The following is a 24,997-nucleotide window of genomic DNA, read 5'->3' as shown; positions in this document are numbered from 1 at the left end:
CACCACTGAAGAAACAAAAAAAAGCACCCTCTGCTTTAAGAATTCGCATGATTCCCAAGCAGGCTTGTTGATATTGGCACGTGACTTAAGTAATAGAAAGATAGATTTTTTTTTAAATTATAGATACATATTATTTAATTTAAATTGCTACGGAGATTTAATATAAAAATTTAATCATATGTGAGATATTTCTTTATAACTCCAATACCAAACAAAAAAAATGTATGTAATAAATTTTCATTGTTATCATAAAATGTTTGAAGGCAAAGGAAAATCTTGTATGCTTTAGTTCTTCTTATTAATTTAAATAATTAAGATCAGTTAAGAAAGTATATTTTGTTATAACTAATTTTGAAAAAAAAATTTTGTAAGTATCGGAAAAGTGATTATTATTCAAAATAGGTAAAATATTTTTTTAAAGTCTTGAATTTTGAAGCAGCCAAATTAAACATTTCATTTATGTAAATATTTGATTTTAGTATTTTTGTATTTTCTACTTTCAAAAACAGTTGCTACATAATATTTGCTATATAGGAATTAGATGAAGTTGCAAAAAAATGAACCATTAAAAAAATAAATAAAATAATACTTAGAAAATTATTTTCTAATAAATTGTAAAAAAAAATAAATTAGCCAAATCAGCTAAAATATTTCGTTTAAACTTCAAAATTTAGTACCATTTTTCATGAATACCTGCACCACTGTTAAAAAGTTTTAAATTCATAGTTGAACATTTCTACATAAAAAATATTAATAAACATAAAAAAATATGGTTTAAATTTCTACTTTCACGAAGAATATAGATCAATTTGCTGAACTATTGAACAATTTAAAAAAAATAAAAAAATAATACCTACAAAAATATTTTCTAATAACTTTAAAAGAAGTATTAACTAAAATCAGCTGAAATGTTTCGTTAAAACTTCGAAATTTAGCACTGATTTTTTTGAATGCCTGCACTGATATTGAACATTTTGAAAGTCATAATTCGAAATTTTTTACATAAATTGAGAAAAAAAGAGCAATTTTGAAATTTCCACTTTCAGAAGCTATGTAAGAAGAATCAGGTGAATTTGTTGAAAAATCGAAGCTATAAAAATCTAAATAAAATTATATTTCGTTAATTATTTCCTAATAAATTAAAAAAAATATTTACTAAATTAGCTAAAATATTTCCTTAAAACTTCAAAATTTAGCACTATTGTTTAATATTGCCTTCCCAGACATTGAAGATTTTCATATTCATATTTTGAAATTTTCTTCATAAATCCTAAAAAACCACTGTTGAAATTGCTAAAAAACCGAACCGAAACAACACAAACTCAACCAAGTGTGTATTTGAGAAATCGTTGTAAAACAGTAAAAAGATAGAGAAAAGAACCTTTTTCTCGGATACCAAACAAAAAAGAGAAAATGCTATTCTAAGAAAAGACTGTTTACGCCATCAGTTTGAACTCTCGTCTTCGTTTTTCTTTCATGTTTTTCCTTTCAGAAAGCCATTTTAAGGTACTTTAACTTATCGGCACAATGAATGCACATGAAAACAAAAGCAGACTTTTTTGTACCTTCTCTATTCTCTTTTCAAAAGAAAGCCGTCGACCGTGGACCATGCATTAAAAGGCAGACCCGTCAGTAAATTTCCCATAGGGAGGTGCACGGTAATTGTAAAACCTAAAAACATTTTTACATCCACACTTTGAGTAAGTTAGGGGGGTTGAAAAAGAGTAAAAGAAGTTTTTCTCAACTTTTAGTATTCTTAAAAGCGGTACTTTGCTCATCATTATGTTGAAAGATTGAGAACAATGCAAAAAAGCGTTTCCATTTGGATATAGATCTTTAGAAAGAGGATCAATAAGGACTTGCGTAACCTTTCCGATAGATGGCGACACTACTAAATCGGTTGAAGGTTGAATTTCATCCATCTTTATGTTCCACGCTATTATTTTTCTGCGAGAATTTCGATTTATATCTGAATCTTAGTATCGTTAGCAGCAATGGAGTTGTACCTATACTTCGTTTTTCGCTTATTTTCTTTGTTTGAAATTCAGTTGAGTTAAGGTTGTTGGATTTATTGTTTAGCTACCTACGTTACAGGTTTTTAAACATAAATATAAAGTTTAATTTGTATAGCATATTTAAACAGCAGATTAATAAATTCTTCAGAATATATTATTAAATAAACAGGAATAAAGTAATTCATAAAAAATATTTATCTGGTTCTTATAAAAATGTTTTATAAATAAGAATAAGATCATAGATAAAACATATTTCGTCTGTTTATTTGAAAATATTTAATTTTTTCTTTGTAATGTCTTACATATCGCGGAAAGATGGCGTAATGCCGGGTAGCTAAGATTCGGAAGCCTGTTAGAGCTAAACTGTTCGGCCTGGAAACTGTCAGATTTAATCAAAGTATTTATTGTTTAGTCGCGCATAATATATCATATATCAAGTTATAAATGTACTTCTTCATTTACAAATGATTATTCCTTTTTCTAGAAAAATTCTGATCACCAGCTCTTATCCCACAATTGGGTACACGAGTAATCACCTTGGGAAATTTAGAAATTCTAAAATTTCAGTGGAAAAGCAGCTGAAGTTTAGACTTTATATGACAATTAAGAAAATGTAATTTTTATTGGATGAAGTCAAGGCCAAACTCAAAGGGCGGTTAGGAAACAAAGGGGTGATATGCCCGCTCCCAGAGCTACTTACAGTCCGACCAAAGTTACTTACAAAAATATAGTTTTTTTTTCTTTTTGTTTTTGAAAAAAAAGAAAGAATTAGAGAATTTCTTTATATCTATACAGAAACTGCAATTATATATAAAAGGTCATTTAAAAATTTTTAAAATATTAAAAAAAGGCTTTTTTGCTTTGGAAGGGTTCCAGAAATAAATTTTGTCCCGTGGACCATAAAATCTTTGATCTATATTTTTCCTCCGTTGCACTACAGCCTTCATGGGCCCAGCATAGACTCAACTCAAGGGGTGTACAGAACCAGGTAGTTTCCGGCTATACCCTGTGAGCAGAGGTTATATAAACAAAACGGAACAGTAGTACTTTTGAACTTAATACCAAATGTTAGGGTAGGAATATTCAACGAACATGTAATAAACTGGACTGACAGCATTTTTTTTAAACAATAATGACCAATAAATGATGATACCTTTAAAACAAAAAATCATTAGAGTATTGACACAGTAAAATAAACTTATGGACACAGAGAACAATACGACAATTAGCAGCAATCTGTAGGTCATTCTTCTTGGTTACTAATTCAGAGTTTATTCGCTTGAAAACATAATTAATTTCCACACAATCAAGGTACTCAGTTTTGCCCCACTCTGTCCTATATAACCAATTTACAGTTTGATAAACTTAGAAAAATGCTTGGATATCTTTGATAATTTTCTTTCCAATAAAATCATTTTTCGTCCAGTAGCTAGATTAATAAAATTGCTTACATATTTATAAGAATTATAAATTGACTCTTCGATATAAAAATAAATAATATTTAATAAGCAACAACTAAGTGTTGAAGAATAAATTAAACTAATTGTTGGAGAGATATAATATTTTATTCATCCTGATTGGATAAAACCTGGTATATTTTGTAGTATGTAATAAAAAAAAAATTTTTTTTTTCCTTTCTGAAACGTTTATTTACATCAATAAGTTAATGCAATTACATTTATACCTATATGCACTTGATAGATAAAACCTCTTATATTTTGCAGTATCAATAAAGTGTGTAATAAAATGTAAAGCACGGAATAAAATTGAATTTTTCTTTCTGAAATGTTTATTTGCTTCAATAAATTAATACAATAACTTTTCTACATTGAGAAGCGTATAGGAGCTTAAGATTAAAGAAATATAAGTAATATTAAAGTGAATACTTTTAAAACATTTTGTAAATTAAGTTAGTTGATCCGATTTAAGAGCTAGAAACGAAAATAAAACTTCGTTCAGAAATAAAATACAGGCTTCTAACATTTCTGGGAAAAGGAGTGAAATTTGTTTTAATAAATATCGCTTTGGTCATTTCCCATGTCGTGCTAACGATAAATCTTCAAATATTGAATTTGCAATTTCTCTCTCAGGTTTCAATTAAATTAATTTAATCAAAAAGCCTTAAAATTTTATTTTAAGGTCTTAAATTATTATTTAAGGTCTTGAAATTTTATTTTAAGGACTTAATAATTTCTTGATAAAGTTTTTCCTCTCTGGTAGTTTGGTTTTCTTCTTCTTTTTAAGCTACACTTCTATTCTATAAGATGAGAAAGTTAGAATAAATCATAAGCGATCTTCTCCTAGGCTTCTAAACTCTTTTGTTTTCATTCCCAGTGTCCCTAGTCAGGTATGAAGTCCAGGCACTTCTCTTACGTAACAAACTCTGCTTGTTTAAGTTTGAGGAAGAAAATAGCGTAGAAGGCGGTTTCTTTTGATGTTGAATGTGCGCGAGGCTAATATTTTCATTTTGGCTATAAAGTGAATTCGTTAACTTTGCTTCGAAACAAAATTGTATTTTATAAAATTTGCCATTATCATATTTCAAAAAAATAAATAAATAAATACTTTAAAGTGTAGTTTTTCTCACTAAATTAAATTCGTTCTGGGATTAAGAGACCAATTAATGTATCAATATAAAATCACGCGATCATATTTACCTAAGGAAAAAAAAACACGAACAGTTAAGTTCCGGTTGTGATTTTCTCAGCTAGTTGGTTTAATAGCCCTCTCATCTGTTAGGCATTTTTTTAAATAAAGAAAAACGTGATTGCAATTTTTTCTTAGTTCATGTACAAATTTCAAAAGAAATAAAAATTTGCATTATCATTGCGATAGAATTTTTTAAAAAAAAAGGTGAGTCGTTAAAAGCCGCTGGAATGTAAATTAGTGACCCAATTTGGTCTATTTTTCCCCTACATACGTATTTTTTCCAATGATTGTACATCCAAGAAAACAGGCTTGCAATCATGTCGCTACAGAAATATCACTTCCAGCATTCGACCCTCTGTCATTATATAGACAAGGTTTTATTTGTGTTTTTCATTTTAAATTAATTAATTATTAACCTTTGTTAATAAGTATATCTTCTCAATTGAAACAAACAGGAGTTTAATATAATTCTTAAAAATCCAGTCATTACTTTCAAAATTATGTACTTATCTATCGAATTTATGTATTGAACTTTAGGGTTTTGAATCATAATTAAATAGCTTAAATCAGTATTCTGAAAATAATTATGTTTAATTGTAAAAACTGATTAATACCCCGATAGCCCGATAGATGATTAAATGACTTTTATTAATGCTCCGATAATGATGACTCATTATTACTCCGATAAATGAGTATCTGAAATAATCATTAAGGCTCTAATAAGCGATAAATACTCTAAATTATTGCATTTATTTGTTATTTTAGCTTGTTACCTAAGATATGGGAGCGATAAATTTCCGAGTAAATTGGAATGAGTGTTTGTCTTATCTAAAAACTGAACATTATATTACTACGCATAGCTCCACTAAATATGTATTGGATAAAAAAAATATAAATGGAAAAACATATTTATCCTACCGAAAACTTTTTAAGATTTGCAACTATTTACAATTTATTTACTTTAGAAATTATAATTTAACGACATTTTTTGGTACGACGATTTTTTGTTAGGCTCCATTTAAAACCTTGTAAAATTCAATAAAAAATTCGAAATAGTAATGTTATGAAATGCAATTTTAAATTTCAAAATTGCTTCATAAAGATTTAAACGGGTTTTAAAAGGTTAGATTCCAAAACTATTTTCGCAGTATCTAAGTAAGATGTAAAAGCATAAATTGAGGAACAGCTTTTGAGCTGTCTACATTTATATAAAAGATGCAATAAATTGAATTAACGAAGCGTATAATTATAGTTCGCAGAAATATAACTTCTTTATTTCCCACAAAGTTTTTGTCCTCTATGGATATATGTATATTAATCATTTGCTTTACTATCAGCGCGTTAACTATATCTTGAATTCAAGTAATAATGGTTAGAAGCTTTTCTAAATAGTAAATTACTACCTTCCTAGACATATAACTCGCTGCATTATCATAAAGTATTAAGTCAGCTCCAAATTAAAGTTTCTATTTGCTTGAATTGTTTCGAAGAATATTTTGGGTGAGAAAGGAAATCAAACTATAATTTATGAACATTCATATATTAATAGGTGTTCTATATATCATCCAAATAATTATTTATAAAACAAGTTTCTAACTATATCATTAATTGTTTTTACTGTATTAAGGGTTATAATATAGTATCTCAATAATATAATTATCCAATCTCAATAATATATATTATGCATAATATAATAATCCTATGAGCGTTTTAGTGAATATTGCTTTCGTATATAATTTGAATAAATCGTGTAATCATTTATAGTTAACTTTTTGTCCCATGTGTGGGAAATTTGAAAGTTCCGTTTAATGTCTATAATTATATGTGTAACAGAGATAAAATTTTAAAATTCATTTACGGTACACCATTATAGTTTCAAATTGAAATTAAATACGAAAAAATGGCTGATTTGTAATTGTGAACAGGAAAAGTAACAGGAAAAGTGAGGAAATTCCAGTAAGGCGAAAATTGCTTTTTTTCAGGGAAGTATTAAAAATGAGAATTACATGTATTTTACTAAGCAATTTTTACATAATGTAAAAATTGCTTTATCATTTTAACATCATTATCTTTATTCAATAAAACAAACTGTTTATGGAATACAATCTTTAATTTAACTGGCTTTTTTTTTGTTTTTATGATATACTCAATAACAGTCCTTATGTGTTTTTAAGATTTATTTGAGGTTGTTTTGAGGTGTTAAGGTTAAATTGAGGTGTATTTGAAGATGAATTCAAACAAAATTTTGCAAAAACAAATTGACCGACTAAAGTTTATGATAAAAGTGAATGAAGTTGCTTTATTCCCACTTGAAGTTGCTAGAAATTTACAATAGAGCAAACAGCTAACAGAGATTGTTTTTAAGGTGCAGTGGTTACTTTTTCTACACTTCAATCAATAAAATATATTTGATGTGTGAATAATTTCACGAGATTTTAACTAAAAGTATTGTGGAGCTATATATGAGGTTTATCTTATGAGGTGTAAGTGAGGTTGAAATTAAAGTTTATTGATTGGGTTACTTTTGGAGCAAGCATACTCTTATCTTCAACCTTAAGTTTATTTTTTTACATCTGTCAAACTCAAATACACTTTTTTTTTGTAAGAGCTTATTTCAGTAAAGTATAAGTGCAGAAAATACAGGTAACTGACTGATAATAATATGATAAATAAAAAAAACTAAATCAAATAAGTAAAATAAATTGAATAGTAGATAAGTAAAAAAAAATAATATAAAAAGTAAACCATCTTGTTGTACCAAGCTTCTTTAAAATCTATGAGCTATCTTAAACAGTTATATTTATCGGGTCCTATTACAATATTAGAAAGCACTCTTTTTTGCAAACATAATCGTGTGAGTTGACGACGAGAATATATCTCTCCCTTATTTTGTTTCCCGACTATTTATTAAATTTTTAAAAACTTTTTTAAAAAGTATTTTTATAATTTTTTCTTCTACTCTTTTAAAAAAATTTCATATTTTTTCCATGATTTCTCCATACTTTTAACTTTTTGCACGTATATATCTATCTATATAGTTCATATGATTGTTTCTAGAATAAAGATATTTAAAACTAAGAAGGAATTTGTTTTTAATCCTATTATTTTTATTCATAGACAATATGATATCCAGTATTATAACAACGTATTACTAAAAATTGCAATATTAAATTTCCTAGCAATAACCTCATTTAATACAGGTTACTTAAAACTAACATTGTTTGTAAACAGAACTCAAGAATTTCAAAATTTTAATTTAACACCAAAGTGTCTCTGAAATATTTTGATAAGTACCACCAGCCTTTATACAATGCTTTAAATATGAAACACTTAAAATTCAGTGAATCCTGTCCCTGAATTTGTGGGTCACTGTGTTTGATTTGGCTATCTCTTTCACGGCACTAGTCTTGCTTAGTTATTCTGAGCACGAGACGAAATTTTGATCTAATGACAGAAAATCGATTGCTTTAAACATGAGTTTTGATGGCCGAAATAGTTGAGTATTATACTAAAGCTGCGTTGGATCGAAGGGTAGTTTTATCATAAATCTAACTTGTTGGTTAATGGAATTGGAATGATTTTTGAAAGAAAATTCCTTTGCGAAAAAAGTAACAATTTGCTTATATATAGATTTTATTTTCCTCTTGCTTTTTTTGTATTTTTTTTAAAAAAGTTTTTGTACCTGAATAAAGTGAATTTTCACTTTGTATTTTTTAAAAGTTTTCTCTAGACAGTGGTCGTAAAATCATGTTAAAAATAAAAGAGTGGTAGAATAATTATGAGAATTTTCGCTTATTTTTTGATGAAAGAATTTATTTCAACTACCATAGTGTTATGTAAGCAATAATAAGTATGTGAGTTATAATAAGTATATAAGTAATAATTATAAGTATGTAAGTATGTGAGTTATAATAAGTATATAAGTAATAATTATAAGTATGTAAGTATGTGAGTAATAATTATAAGTACGTAAATATGTGAGGAATAATTATAAGTATGTAAATATGTGAGTAATAATTATAAGTATGTAAGTATGTCAGTAATAATTACAAGTATGCAAGTAATAGTTATAAGTATGTAAGTAATGATAATGTAAAGTATATAAATATGTAAGTTGTAATATTTTTAGTTCTAAAGCTTCAGTGTCATTTTAAAATAAAGTTACAACTATGAATTACATATTTGTTAATTTAAAATGAAGCAAAAATATTTAACATCACAGAAATAGTCACTTGGTTGAGCGGGGCCCTTATGTCCCATGTTGGCCTTTCACCTCTTCATCTTATAATACTTAGTCTTTCAGTAGCTTTAATCAGGAATTAAAAGACAATTAAAGATCATATCCAATTATTTATATTTATATTGTTGATGCATCTCGGTAGCGTGATACAATTTTCAGTAAAATAAATAAAATGAGGAAACACGTGTTCTGCATCATTTTTTGCTTTTTTTTAAACAAAAAATGAAGCATTCTTTTAATATACTGGGCATACATGAATTAACAGCTTCCCTTACTAATTTTTTAGAGAAAAAAAATGCGAAAAAATCAATAGATTTTTTTTTTATTTCCTTAATAAATACAACAAAGTAAAACAAAACCAATACGCAAGCTTTAAGTTCAAATTTTGTTTTCTTGTAAGTAAATAGCGCTTAATTTACTATCAGTTTGCTATCCCGAGTTATCTCATCCAAATGAAAAAAGTTTAATATTTGTCTTTGTATGATAGTTTTAAAAATAATTAACAACACGAACCAGTGAATATATACGCCATTCTCTTACTCTTTTAATGCAATCCAACTACAAATATCCCAAACAAAACTTGGCAAACTTCCAATCACAGCAGATTATTATTATTATTATTATTATTATTATTATTATTATTATTATTATTATTATTATTATTATTATTATTATTATTATTGTATTATTATTATATTAGTTTTTATTATTATTATTATTATTATTGTATTATTATATTAGTTATTATTATTATTATTATTATTGTATTATTATTATATTATTATTATATTATTATTATATTATTATTATTGTATTATTATTATATTATTATTATATTATTATTAGTAAATTAGTAAAAACGTGAAAAAACAAAACGTACTGACAAATTCTGCTACGCCCGAGTTTTCTCGGGATAATAAATATTTGCAATGTATGCATACCCGAGTTATCTCGGGATAATCAGTGGTTGTTGTATTTCATTTACGTCGCACTAGAGCTGCACAATGGGCAATTGGCGATGGACTGGGAAACATCCCTTAGGATGATTCGAAGGCATGCCATCAAACTTTTTATGCTCTGAAGAGGGGATGACACTCCCGCTTCGACAGCCTGATGCACGCGAAGTCGAGACCTTTAGGGTAGAACAGTTTAAAGAGGACCAATACAGCACACCCTCGGTCCTTACGCAGACTGATTCAAGTGGTTACCCCCTCCCCCGCACACTGACAGCAGCCAGTGATGCTTGACTTCGGTGGCATTCTCTATAGGTATAGATATGCCAACAGCTCCGGATTAAACAAAATATTTTTAAAAACCGGTTTCTATAATATTTACTCAATAAATGTGTTTTATATATTCTAAATTTTTGGTAGATTTTACATGAAGCAGAGCTTTTATTCAACTTACATGATCTGATTAACCTTGCTTACAATTGTTACAAAAATTGTTTGCAACTCCTTATGAAAATATCTAACTTTATTTTAACTGAAATTGTAAAAATATATTTTAAGGCATGCAACTTGCATCAAAATGGATTACTTTGCATCAAGAACATCTATCTGATTGATATAAGGTTATTCAAACAAGTTTTAAGCATTATGTGTCCATTTAAACGACATGGTGTCATAAGTACTTTTATAGGAGAGCACACATGATCAAAAAAATATATATATTTGAAGAGCTTATTGAGTGCCTGACTTTCCTTAGAGCATTATTTTACTTACCGATACATAATTTAAAATAACAATCATGCAAGCATAATCAAAACTAACTTGGATTAAGCAAGGAAAAAAAAGAAAAATAATAATAATAAATGTCGCAAGTTTTCCTCATTATAACTATTTTCCTTATAAAAACAGAAAACTTAATAAATATTTTAAATGTAGCCATTTTAGTAAACACGTATTTCAAGATCTATCTAGATTTAAAAACTCACCGATGTGCAGATTCTTTTACTCCTTAAAAAAGCCAGCTACAAATAAAATGGTTTCGTTAAAACTTTTTCTCCTTTCATGTCTCTCATTCAGCTCTGCTTCAAAAGTGATAATAAGATAGCTTTTGTATCGAATTTTTGGAAGTCTTGTATTTAATTCAAGAATTTCTAAGACTCAGCCACGCAGAGTAAAGGGCTGGTATTAACCCTGGTAAGGGTTTACGTAAATCAACGCTCGTAAATCAACACAACGCTTCCAAATCGCAGCTTAGGTATATAATTGATAATTTTTAATAACTAAAGAAATTAGTAATTAGCAAATAAATAGCCAATGGTATTTTTTTATATATAACAAGACGAGTAAAAACGTCATACAAGATAGATTTGACCTGACATGCATATCCATCAAATATGCTTAAGTGTAATATTAGTTAATAACTAGTAAAAACTAAAATGTTAATAAAGAAAAGATTGGCCAGAAAGATAAAGATTTGTTCGTAAATCGATGTTTCGTGAATATGTGCTAAGCGTCCATTCAAAAAGACTATTATTTTTTTTTATCAAAACAGTAAAAACTGTTTTATTATTAAGATTTATTCGGCAGATCAATCATTTTTTAAAGTAGTAGACAGCAGAAAGAGTTATCAGTTTGGTTAGAAAAATTATATTTTGCAACTTTCTTCATATGTATGTTTATCATACATTTACTACTTTTTATCGCTGGGCATTAACAGTAACCAATTTATCTAAGAACGTTTCAAAACCTTTTAAGTTTAATTATTTAACGAATGTAATCAAACAATTAAAGCGACAATGGAATAAATTACAATCATCAAAATTCGAATGCTGCATTCTTAACTGCAATCAAGTAAAAAAAATTAACTGCTGTAAAACAGTTTCTCAAGAACTTAAAACAAATTCCCTTTAACGTTTGGGACGATCCTGCAAAATTACAGAGGTGAACAAATTTCATACGAGCTGTACCCTTGACGTTCGTATAGCAAGCTTACCTGCAAAGTAAATATTATTGATTATTGTGGTGAAACTATTTTACGGAAACTAAATCAAAAAAAAAAATTTATCAGCTCAGTCAGTACCAGAGCTGTAAGAAAGTTTTACAGATTTATTTATGATATTTACTGTCTTAGTTATTTTTTCATTTTTATTTTTTTATTGCAAGGGCAATTTATATATATATATATATATATATATATATATATATATATATATATATATATATAGCACAATGAAAAGAAAGAGAAAAACGGGGAAAATTAATAAGTTTTAATAACTACGCATAATCTGCAAGAATATAGAACTCATAAAATCAGCTAAAATATAGAGAAAATATGAAAAATAATAAAAAATAATGACAAGAGAATAAAATTATTAAAAATATTTTTCAAAAGTGTTTAAAGAAATATAATTTTGATAACTAAAAAAAAAATAAAAATCGGGAAAACAAAATTACGAATTAAAATGAACTTGCGCTTACCGGAATCTTTCAAGAATGATTTAAAATATTTTCGTAATAAGATTGCCTGATTACAAAATATGAAAACAGAAGCTTAAATAAAGTGATATCTTATGGCACATTTTTACTGCTATACAAAGCGCGTCTAATTTGTTAGTTAACTTGAAAGGGCCCGAAAATGGATGTGCGCAAGGTAATAATATTATACAAGATAATTTAAAGTTTGTAATTAAAAAGTTTGAGAGTTAAAATAATTTTGGAAACATAATAATTATTTCAAAAAAAAAAAAAAAAGCAAAACAAAAAAAACAGGATTTGCTCACTTTAAATTGACTTTTAGCAGGCACCAAATTGTTATTACTGCTGAAATCCAAAAATTAGTCTCAAAGAGCAATGCCCTAAACACACGAAATTAGAAAACTGAACTAAAAGAGGAAACAAAAAGAAAACGAAAGTAAGTTAATAGTAGATAATATCAAGCGCTAAAGCTGCTTTGAAAAAGTCGCTTTGCTAAGGGTATAATTTACAGATTACGGTTCGCACAGCTAGCACTTATTTCATGGTTCCTATGAGCTGAGCATTTAAACATTTAAATACTAATTCAATGACTAAATGTATTTGAATATTGTTTTTGTCAGCTTTTTCTCCAGATAATACATTTTATAGGGATTTAGGGAACATTAATTGAGTAATTAAACATATTTGCTCATGAATGATGTAGAAAATGACATAGTGAGCTCATTTAAAAGTTAAAAGACAGGATACTGTACAAGAAATAGCATGAACAAGTACTTCCATTAGCTTAAAACACTTAAAACTTGGTTTTTATAATACTTTAATGATTTTGTACCATAACTACGGTTTAATACTGCACGAGATTGTATGTCAAACTGATAAGTAGCAATTTAATTTGGTTAATATGGAATATTTTTTTAAGAATAAATAACAACGGTAAATTACAATGTTCTTTGACATTAAATACATTTAGCATACATGCTTCCACATTACATTGTTTTATGAATCATCCTTCTCATTCGTGTCTTTAATTTTTTATTTGCATTCCTGAATTATGTTCTTCTGAATATTTTAATTCCATTAAAATCTAAATTTGCATAATGTTTTGAAAAATAAATAATCAAAAAATATTTATGGTCACTTAATAAATATCTTAACATAGATAGTCCAATTTAATGTAACAAACAGGAATAAGTTTCTGATGCTTTTTAGTTACAACTTACACGTCCGTATAGTAAATAATTCGCCGAGTAAAATAAATGAATTGGTTTTTCACTTATCAGTTGTTTTATAGGCTTTTACCATCACCTACGAAAAGATGTAGTAAAACTGTCACTTTCCCTTTTCATTGCTAGCGCCATCTGGTGATCAACACTGGAAAAAATTAGCTCCATATATTTCCCTGGAGTTGTCGACCTTGTTGAAGCTTGTGATTTTGCGCATTCTATTTCCCAGCAGGGGAATACTTCAGAAATATATATTTGTCAGAATACTGTTTTTCTAAATGGCCAGAAATAAGTACCTAAAAATGAAAATAAATGCTTTAACTTTATTTCGCATACAATGATGAAATTTAATTTAACCTATTTAAGAAGAGAATTTAAGAATCGGATTTAAGTGAATTGTAATAATATATTAAGTAAGTTTAAATCATTATTTTACACGAATATGTAAAATGAATAATGTAATGAATAGTAAAATGAATAAAAATGTACAAGTCTTTGGAATAAAAATATGAAATTCTTACAAAAATTGTATAAGGTTAGTTTGTTTAAAAGACAACATTAGCATAAAACAATATATAACCTACAAGATCTTTTATTTATATAGCCAGTGTAATTTAATAGAAAATATTTTAATCTGTTTTTGAGCTTAAATACACTTTACTAATGATTGTTTTTAATACCCTTAGAATTCCTTAAAATACTTTATATACTCATTATAATTTAAGCATTTAAAAATCTTTCTTATTTATTGATAACGATATTAAAAATTATTTAATGGCATTTGAAAAACTTTAGACATATTCGAATATACTGACCTTAACTATGTAACTTAATATATAGTAAACGTAAACTTAACATTAATTATATAACGCACGTGGCCTAAATTTTAACAGTGCTATAAACTAAGCCTGATGCAAAATATGTGAAATATTACGACGGTACCAATGGTTATAGAAAACATTTCCAGGATTCATTTATACGCCGTTATGTTGAAAAATATAATATGGTACACATGCTTGATTTTTGTTAATTTTTTGAATCAATCTCTACAGTTATCTGAGTATAACACTGAGAGACATTGCTTGATATTGGATTCTAAATCCAGTGCTTTGTTTGTAGTTTAAAATCAGATTAATTTTAATAGAAACACAAATTAAAATAGAGGGTTAATTTTAAGACAACGATACAAAATTTTTGGAGCCTCAAGATTTTTTAAAAGATATCAAAAAGAAATCTCTATATTTCTTCATTTATAAGCAGTTCCTCCAGAATTAAAGGTACGCCATATTTTATTATACATAATGATAATATTTTATTATGAAATGAACATAAGAATGCATATTATAATATATTTATATTCCAAGATATGGTGCTGATACGAATAATTATTAGATACGGATGCATGCAAAAACAGGCATGCTGACAACTGTACTCCGTGCAAAAGTTCTATAATGTGATAAAAGAAGTGCTATGTGGTTTGGAAAAAAAGTAAAATTAGGTATAAATACTTCACCATAGTGCCAATCAAAAATTATGGTTCTAGTGTAGAGAGAAAACAACTTTTCTTAAAAACAGTATTTAAAAAACTATTCATCCATATTAATTAATCTGTAAATTCAAACTGAAGATAAACTTTCATATTGTAGCGAAAAAAAATATAAGGCACATTCAAAAAAAGTTTAGGCGTATTTAATAAAGCTGTTCATACTTTTCCCTTCATCCACATACCACGAATAAAACTTTATGTTATGTATTTTATTTTAATTAGTTATTTTTCTTTTTAAAAAATAAATTGATATTTAGCAAACACCATTAAACAGATGTAAGGGTTAACGACATATAATAGTAAAGATAAATATATTAAAATATAATTCAAGAAAATTGGATGCTGAAATGTTCCTTAGTCGCTGTGTTTATCTGAATGTTCAATTCGATGTTTTTACAATGGATTTTAAGGAGGGTATTGTTAAAAATAATTAGAAATTTGCTTCCATGCATTTATTGATTATGGATTATTTTAATGATAAAGTACGTTCAGGCTGTTACAGTTTCTCATAAAAGCCAGTTGTTCGGAATGTCGAGTTATTATTTGGGAAAAATAATTCCCAATTTCGTTAATTACTTTCTGAAATATTAAAAGATTGTTTTTTGCATGTTTTCCGGGAGCTCGTAAAAGCGTAGGAATGTGTTAAATTGCTAATGTTAATTAAAATATTTCTGATGTTGCTTTCGACCACGGAAAGGGGAAAAAATGAAGGTTAAGTTAATAAAGGTTACCTTTGTTAGTTGTAACAAATGTAATGTTAAATATTTACTTGTAAATTAATTCATTATATTTAAATTGGCAGTGAGTATCATGCTTTTTTTTAATTTGGGCTGAGATAATATTTTTCTTGTTTACTGAAACATAGAAATTGAAACTAATTATATAGATGTCTTAATTAAATGTGTAATAAAGTTGAACTAAGTTGATTCAAAAACTATTGACTCATTTGACTCAATGATAATTATATATCTCAAAAATATTCTAAAGACTCCATACTTTGTTTTTTTTTTTTTTGCATGTTTTCGTTCAAAAGCTTGATAAAAAAGATTTAAGTTATAAGTTTTAGGGCTAATAATTCTCCTTTCGTTGTTTGTAGATAGAAGTTTATTATAAAAAGTAAAACAAAAAAAATTACCTCGTTGAATTACTGCAGTTGTAAACTAAATAATGTATAAATCCATAATTTGCATAATGTTTTTGTGCCTAAACATAGTCAGTTTGCTGCATTGCTGAAAGAAAGCGCTTATAATTCTCTTTCTGTAATTTTTGGATTCAAATTTGTCAAATAAAATTTTAAAAAATGCTTAAATAGAATTGCTGCAACTATAAACTGAAAAAATTAAAAATCCTAAATATTTTTTGATGTTTTAGTGCTCAAACATTGTCAGTAACGAAGTATGTTGCGGTGTTGAAAAAAATCGCTTATAATCCTCTTTTTTGTAGTTTTAAGATACAAATTTGCCAAGGAAAATAATTAAAAAAAATGCTTAAATATAATTGCTGCAACTGTAAATCAAAAAATTTAAAATCTAAAATTTTTATAATGTTTTAGTGCTCAAACATTGTCAGTAACGAAGTATGTTGCATTGTTGAAAAAATCGTTTATAATTCTCTTTTTGTATTTTTTCGATACAAATTTGTCAACGATAATATAAAAAAAATTTTTTTGAAGAGAATTGCTTTTCCTTCCACCTTATAATTTTGCTTTTACTTAAATGTTTTTTTCTATTTCAGTATTTTATCTAGAAAATTTTGTTTAAGTGTAATTTTCCGTTTAGAAAATCGAATGCAATCATTTTAAATGTATTTTGTCCCTTTCTTTTTTCAATGCTTTAAAAATTATCATGCTTCTTAAAATTTACAATATACATTTTTATGTTAAAAGAAAAATCTAAGAAAAATCTTATTCAATCTATTACATCATTAAAATGATTTATATACCAGATGGTTATGACAGAATTCACGAGTAGTTAGTCACCAACTCTTTACAAGAAACGAAATTAAATGCAGTAACTAAAGAATATTTCTTATATCTTGATTGATTATTCTAAGTTATATTTGAAGAAAATATTGCATTGCGTTAGGCTTTTAAGAGTGGAAGGCTTAGGAAGATCGTAAATTATTATTATAGGAATTCCAGTAAAGTTAACGCTAGAAACTTGCAGCTGTTATTTATATAATAAAAAGAGTTTTAATCTTTTTTTCGAGTTATTTGTTAAGACGCAGTTGAAATATTTCTTCTCTAAATAACTTACAGCTGCCTATATTATATGAGCACAAATGTAACTAAAACTTACTTATTGTTAGTTAAAATATTTTTATTTATATTTAGTTTTCTTTTTAGATTTCGGATTTTTTGAAACTCGTACTCCATTTTAGCTTGAAAATATAACTTTTGCCATGAAACGATTTAACTGATTAGGGCTTAAAAATCTATTTATTTATTATGAATCAAATATTTAAAGAATATTAAATAACTATCGCTATAATTAAATCTTAATCAAGAATATTGCAAAATTAAATGTTTCGTACACATATTTAAAAATTTTAACTTTTACATTGCTAAAAATTCAGTCACAAATTAGCAAGAAATTACAAGTCAGAACATTTATTTGATTTTTATAAAGTGCCTTCTAAGATAGTCACCTCATCTTTAGATCATGAAATGTATAATCAGATTTTTATGCTCTTTAAAAAAGTTTTTTTCAGAACTTCTTTCATAGTCTTTAAAATATTCTGTGCGCAAAAATATAATAAGTGAGACGCACAAAGAAGATATAAGACAAAGATGAAATTGTATAGAGAATATTTAAAATATAAAGTCTCAAACGAAAAATTTTTTAACAATCTTCATTTTTCATATTATTCCAGTCATATGACTTTTTTTTCAACTTATGTATAAAGAAAAGGACAAAAAGTAAAACTTCATATGAAATCTAATCATTTTATATTCTTTTTAAGAAACCTTTTCAATATAGTTCTTCTAGTGTATGGTAATCTTTATTTTCAAATTCTATCTTCTTATATTTCGTTTGCATTTTATTTAAAAAAAATATATTTAATGAAAAGGATAATATATCTATAAATTTTCGATCATATCTTTTTATAGAACATTTTCGATATTCCTCTTGAAATATATCGTATTCCTCCATAGAGCTTCTGAATTTGCGTATTAAAAAAAGAATAATTAGCAAAAATCTCTCCTTTTTATATCTTAATTCGCTTGCCAAACATTTAAAATTGTTTTCATAAAATATAGGAAATGATTATTTTTAATTTATTCCTTTTTCTGAAATTTTGTATTAAAATAAGGATTATTCACTTTTTTTCATTTTCACATACATTGTTACAGGCTTTGTTTAGATAATCTTTATTTTTCATAATTATATGATTTATTCAACATTGATATAATTAATAATACACGAAATAAATCTATCTATGCATATTCAATTTTGTTTTCTGAACTTTTGTGCTGTAACTTATTGAAAAAAGGGTAATTAACAAAACGCGTAGTAAAAATATCTACATATATCACATTTTGCTTTGATGAACATTTTGGTAGTGTTTTTGAACTGCATGAAAAACCTTAGTTTTCTCCATTTTGATTTATGCCTTTCGAACTTATGTGATATAAAAAAAAATTAGATAAAAAATAATTAGTGGCAAAACATATAATTGATCTGTCAATTTTTTATCCTATTTTTTCCCAGCATTTTAAATAGTCTATGTAAAGTGTATGACAATTTTTATTCTTCATATTTAATCCATTAGTTTGGTCTATTTAACTTGCATTTACGATAAAATAATTAATGAAATATATATATATATATATATATATATATATATATATATATATATATATATATATATATATATATATATATATATATATATATATATATATATATATATATATATATATATATATATATATATATATATATATATATATATATATATATATATATACACTGGTTATCATAAATTAAGGAAAAATCACAAAAATAGCGATAACTCTTTCAAAAGTAAGCCAAACCGTGCAAAATTTGCATATGTTGTCCACTAAGAGTAGCTGAGTAAAATTGCAATATGCAAATTAGTGGCGCTGCACTCGGCTTACGTCATCTGCCTGGAGCATAAAAGTCCAAGTTTGAGAGAAAGCACACAAATTTTACTGTGATTGCGACATTGAAAATCTGAGATAGCCAATTCGTAATAATGACCTCTAGGCATCATTTGCCTGAAGAACTACGATGGAGAGCCATCGGGAGACTAGAGGCAGGGCAGAGTCAATCAGAAGTGGCCAGATGGCTAAATGTGAGTCCATCTGTGGTTCATAGACTTTGGAGGCAATTTCAAACCACAGATTCGGCATCTAGGAGGTTCAGTCAAGGACGGCCAACTGTTACGACCAGTGCCGATGACCGATATTTGACATTAAGTGCACGCAGGAATAGAACCGCTACTCCGACACATCTTAGATCCTCTCTTGCTGCAGCCACCGGAAGGTTGGTGTCAACGTCAACTGTGCGCAGAAGGCTCCACGAAGGTGGTCTGTATGCGAGACGACCAGCCATTTGCGTGCCGCTCACATCACGCCATAGGAGAGACCGTTTGCAGTGGGCCCGACAACATGTCCACTGGACGTCAGATCAATGGAGGCCTGTTCTCTTTACGGATGAGTCCAGGTTTAGTCTAGAAAGTGACAGTAGACGTTATTTGATATGGAGAGAACCTGGGACCCGTTATCATCCATCAAACATCCGTGAAAGAGATGCATACGGAAGAGGCAGTGTCTGTGTTTGGGGAGGCATATCCTTAGGAGGGCGCACATACCTCCATGTCTTTCCAAGGGGAACCGTGAATGCTCAGGTTTATCGAGACAACATCCTTGATGCTTATGTGCGCCCATATGCCGGGGCAATTGGTGATTGCTTCCTGTTACAGGACGATAATGCAAGACCACACAGAGCTCGCATTGTTGATGATTATCTTCAACAGGAAACAATTACTCGCATGGAGTGGCCAGCTCGATCCCCGGACTTGAATCCTATCGAGCACGTTTGGGATGCTCTAGGGAGGCGTGTATCTGCCATCAATCCGCCCCCTCAGACCCTTGCCACGCTTGCAACTGCTTTACAAGAGCAATGGCTCTCACTTCCTATTGAACTGATAGACCGCATAATTGAAAGCATCACACATCGCTGTTTGTGCTGTATTGCTTCTAGAGGCAATCATATTCCATATTAAAGGTACTTTTTCTATTGCAAACCGATACTTCCAATTTGTTTATTTTATACATGTGCTAATTTCTATACTACTATTAATGTCTGATAATTTCTTTTTATGTTGTTTAATACCTTACTATGTGTTGTATATTGTGGGTAAGTTTCATAAAATTCCATGTGTAATTTCTTGAGTTATCGCGATTTTTGTGAATTTTCCTTAATTTATGATAACCAGTGTATATATATATATATATATATATATATATATATATATATTTTTTTTTTTTTTTTTCAAGAATGATTTAAAATATTTTCGTTGTTTTATAGTGACCTTGATTTGTTAGTTACCAAGCATGGGCCCGAAAATGGATGTGCGCAAGGTAATATTATACTGGTTCATTTAAAGAAGTTGACAATTAATAATTGTAGACAATTACCTTTTATTTAAACGAAAAATAAAATAAAATGGAAAACAGAAAGAAACATGAACTGCCTGTTTTGCGCGTAATTTCCGTCATGGATTTGCCCGAAATGGATTTGCACTTGATGAAAATTATGTAAATTAACAAAGAAGTTTTTTAGTAAATTTATTTACTATAATATACAATTAACTCAATGATTTTTTATAGAATTTGATTACTTTAATTGGGTATCCACTGTTTTTATCAAATTTTGAGGATTTTTTCTATTTGTTTTTTGTATAAATAAACATGACTACATATTATTTTAATTCAATTCATGTGATTAAAAATGGTATTTAAATGGATGTTATTAGAACATAAGAATTCCAAGTAATTAGTTAATTTATATTAAAATTAAAGTCATTTCTTATATCGTATAAGTGAACAAAGCAGATATTTTCAACTTTTATAATACCCAAATCCAAAAGAATTGTAATTAATGTTTTCATCAAGATTACAAAGCAAGATTAATTCCTCGGGGTAAATATTATTTAATAAAATAGTAAAATCTTAAAAATTTGCGATAATTATCATTAATAATTCTAAAAACAAATTTAATATTAAGAGTATAATTTTTTTCATAATAATGCAAAAATAAGTTTTCTAAGAGAGATGAAAAATTAGATCCTTGTAGTATTCCGTCAATTTGAAGAAAAATGTCTTCTCCATTGGAAAGATAATGATTAAAAAGACAAAAATTAAATAGAATTTCCCAATAATCAAACTCGTAATAGAATTAATTTTATTATGCATAATAAATTCTAAAATCGGATGTTAATTAGTTATAATCCAAGAAAAACCTTATTTAACAATATTGCTAATAATTTTATTTAAGTAGTTTGAGAAAATGGTACCAGGTGTAGTTAGGTAGCATATATATATATGTATATTGATTTTTTTCTGAATATTTTAGAAAGGCTTCTTAAAATGCATGAATTTCTTTTTCTTTTTTTGTATTCAATCTTGTGCTATGTCTTTCGAACTTGCTCATTATAAAAACGATAATTGACAAATCGTTAATTGAATCCGTTTTATATTATAATTTTTTCTGAGGATATTAGAAAACCTTTGTAAATTGTATGACAATTTTTATTTTTATCTTCAATCCTTTACTAAACCTTATATACATACGTATTTCAAATAAGACAATTAGCGAAATGCATAATGAATCTATCAATTCCTAACATTCCAGATATTCTTCCAGAAATGTAAGTTTCTAACAAAAAGTTCTTCAGAGATCATTTTTCATCTTCACCTCTTTCATATGTCTTTCAGGTTTATGTATTAAAAAGAAGCAGCAGACCTTGGATATCAGAAATATTACAAGTTTAAGCAAGAGACTGCTTATCGATAAATCGGAAACGTAGATACTTGCCGACTGTGGGTGAAATAAAGAGAATAAGCAATGAGTGTTATCTAAAGGTTGAAGATACTATAGATGCTGTTCTGTCTCTAACATCTGTGTTATAATGAAGTATAGTAGCAGAAAGACAGCTACTCGGAACGTCTGGATCAGACATCTGATGGATCGACTGGGTCTTTCAACTTTTGATTTACTTCATGTTAAATTGAATAAAAAATACAACTCTGTAAATATAAGTAGTCAGTTTCACAGCTAGTCATGTAATATTGAAAGAGTTTCCTTTTAAAAAATAAAAATGTAGTTCAAAACTTTAAAATATTTATTGCATTTTAGTTTCTTATTCCTACATATATGAGGTTCTTAAATTAAAATTTTATTCTTCAGATATCGTTGTAGAGTTAATTTTAATGTTTCAACAACCTTTATTACATTTAATTAAAATTACTCCACATATAGCTTTGTAAGGCTGATTTTAATGTTTCTGAAACCTTTATCAATTTTCGTCTAATTAAAAGCACTCCATATATAGCTTTGTAAGGCTTATTTTAATGCTTCAGAAACCTTTATAAATTTTTCGACTAATTAAAATCACTCCATATATAGCTTTGTAAGGCTGATTTTATTGTTTCTGAAACCTTTATCAATTTTTCGACTGATTAAAATCACTCCATATATAGCTTTGTAAGGCTGATTTTAATGTTTCTGAAACCTTTATCAATTTTTCGACTAATTAAAATCACTCCATATATATCTTTGTAAGGCTAATTTTAATGTTTCAGAAACCTTTAGAAATTTTTCGACTGAGTATTTTAACTTTTGATTTATTTCATACTAAATCGAATAAAAAAATAACACTGGGTAAATATAAATAGTCAGTTTCAAGGTCATTCATGTAATATTGAATGAGTTTCTTTCTACGAAATAAAATTTAAGTTCAAAACTTTAAAATATTTGTTTCGTTTAAGTTTCCAATCCATGCGTATATGAGTTTTTTTAAATTAAAACTACTCTCCTGCTATCCTTGTAAAGTTAACTGTAATGTTTCAGTCTACCTTTATTGTACTTAAATAAAATTACTCCAAAGAGAGCATTTTAAGGTTGACAGATTTTAATGTATCAACAACCATTATCAATTTCTTGACTGGATCTTTTAACTTTTGATTAACTTCATGTTAAATAGAATAGAAATTAAAACTGTGCAAATTTAAGTAGTCAGTGTCACAGTTATTCATTAAATATTGAAAGAGTTTTCTTTTTAAAAAAATAGAAATCTAGTTCAAAACTTTAAAATATTTATTGAGTTTTAGACGTTTTATCCGAGAATATATGAGCTTAATATGTATAATCTACTCCCAAGATAAGTTGATTTCAATGTATCAGTAACCTTTATCTCAAAACCAAAACAAGGTTTATAAGTGATTAGCAAATAATCCACGCAAGCTAGAAATAATGTTAAATTTTACTCAGTTAGTTTACGCGAAATGAGGTTTGCATTAAGCTTGCATAAACAACTCTTTTACATTGAGATAGAATAAAAAAAAACAACACCCATGATCACAAAAAAAATGTTGAGAAGTAGAACCTTAGCAAACAAAGAAAAAAAAAGTTCAAATGCAAGGTTTGCAATAAGAGCTACGAAATTATATCTTTTGTGAAGGTTTATCCAGTTTTTAGAATCCTCAAAAAATAATATTGACATTGTGACATTTCTATTTTGCAGGAATCAACCGGTAAACCGTATTGTGTCTCTCAAAAGATACCGCAAATACAGCGTTTGGAAAATAGTTGCTTGCTATCTGAGATTATTTTCGATTTATAAAGCAAAATAAAATTATAAATTAGTAATGCTTAAATAAAAATGATAGAAAAAATTATTTTAAAGTTATGTAAGTAGAGTTTATTTTATTACAAGAATAAATAGTTATTAAACTATTATTATATTAATATTATCATTTTTAAATGTAAAAATGTCATTATTTTACTTAAATTATACATATTTGATCAACGATCTGGTACACTAAACAGCTCAAAATTGAGCAATGTTAAAGATATATTTCTAGAAAATTGCGCTTAAAACTCTTTAACTATTTTTAGTAATGTCATTAAAAATGTATGAATCTCTTAAACTGAATAAGCCTTAATAAATTTATTAAATTAATAAAATCAATTCAAAAAAATAACTTGAAAGTAATTGAAAAATTAAATTTCAAATTAATTAAAAATTTAAACTTCAAATTAATAAAAATAATTTAAATTTTAAATTAAAATTAATTAAGAAATTAAATTTCAAATTATATAAGAATTTAAATTTCAAATTAAAGAAAAATTCAAGTTTTAAATTAAAATATAAAATTAATTAAAAATTAATAAAGAATTAATTTTAATTAAACTTAAATTTTTTACAGTACATTTTTTATTACAACAGTTGTTGGTGGTTGTGCCAACTGACGTCATTTCACAGCCTCTAACAATTTAAAAACAATTATTGAATCACTTTGAAAATGCCTGTACATCCTCCGGTATGTCCGCAGGAGTCACTCTATCTATAAAGCCTGCTTGCTTTTTCCCCCTGATTGTAGTTTGTGACCCCATGTCCCATGCTAATTTATCAATCAGACAACAAATCACTCAACTTGTAATTAAGGTTTCGGTCACAGAGTGGCGCTATATACATTAGAGCAAGAAGCATTACCTTTTTTTTTAGGGTTTTGAAGAATATGCACCACTTCCTCATTAGATTAAAATTTATTAGATTTTTATCTCATAATGCTTAAAATGATCAAGCAATATTTTAAATGAAATATACTTTTATAAATGATAATCTGCATGGTTTGTTGGGCATCATTG

General features: G+C 27.2%; 1 long non-coding RNA gene across 1 annotated transcript in view; it reads left to right on the top strand.

Annotated features, from left to right (window-relative positions):
• The window catches only part of LOC122271401 (uncharacterized), a 161,220-nt gene extending 138,752 nt beyond the window's left edge, over positions 1–22,468 (top strand). Inside the window, exons 2-3 of the long non-coding RNA XR_011638371.2 lie at positions 20,654–20,706; positions 22,063–22,468. This is a non-coding gene — a long non-coding RNA (uncharacterized LOC122271401). The remainder of the gene's footprint in view (positions 1–20,653; positions 20,707–22,062) is intronic.
• Positions 22,469–24,997: the final 2,529 nt, after the last annotated feature.

This window comes from Parasteatoda tepidariorum, chromosome 12 (genome assembly GCF_982258835.1).
Source record: "Parasteatoda tepidariorum strain Cologne lab strain chromosome 12, Ptep-v5.0, whole genome shotgun sequence".
NCBI classification, from domain to species: Eukaryota; Metazoa; Arthropoda; class Arachnida; order Araneae; family Theridiidae; genus Parasteatoda; species Parasteatoda tepidariorum.
This window is presented reverse-complemented; position numbering and strand designations above follow the sequence as displayed.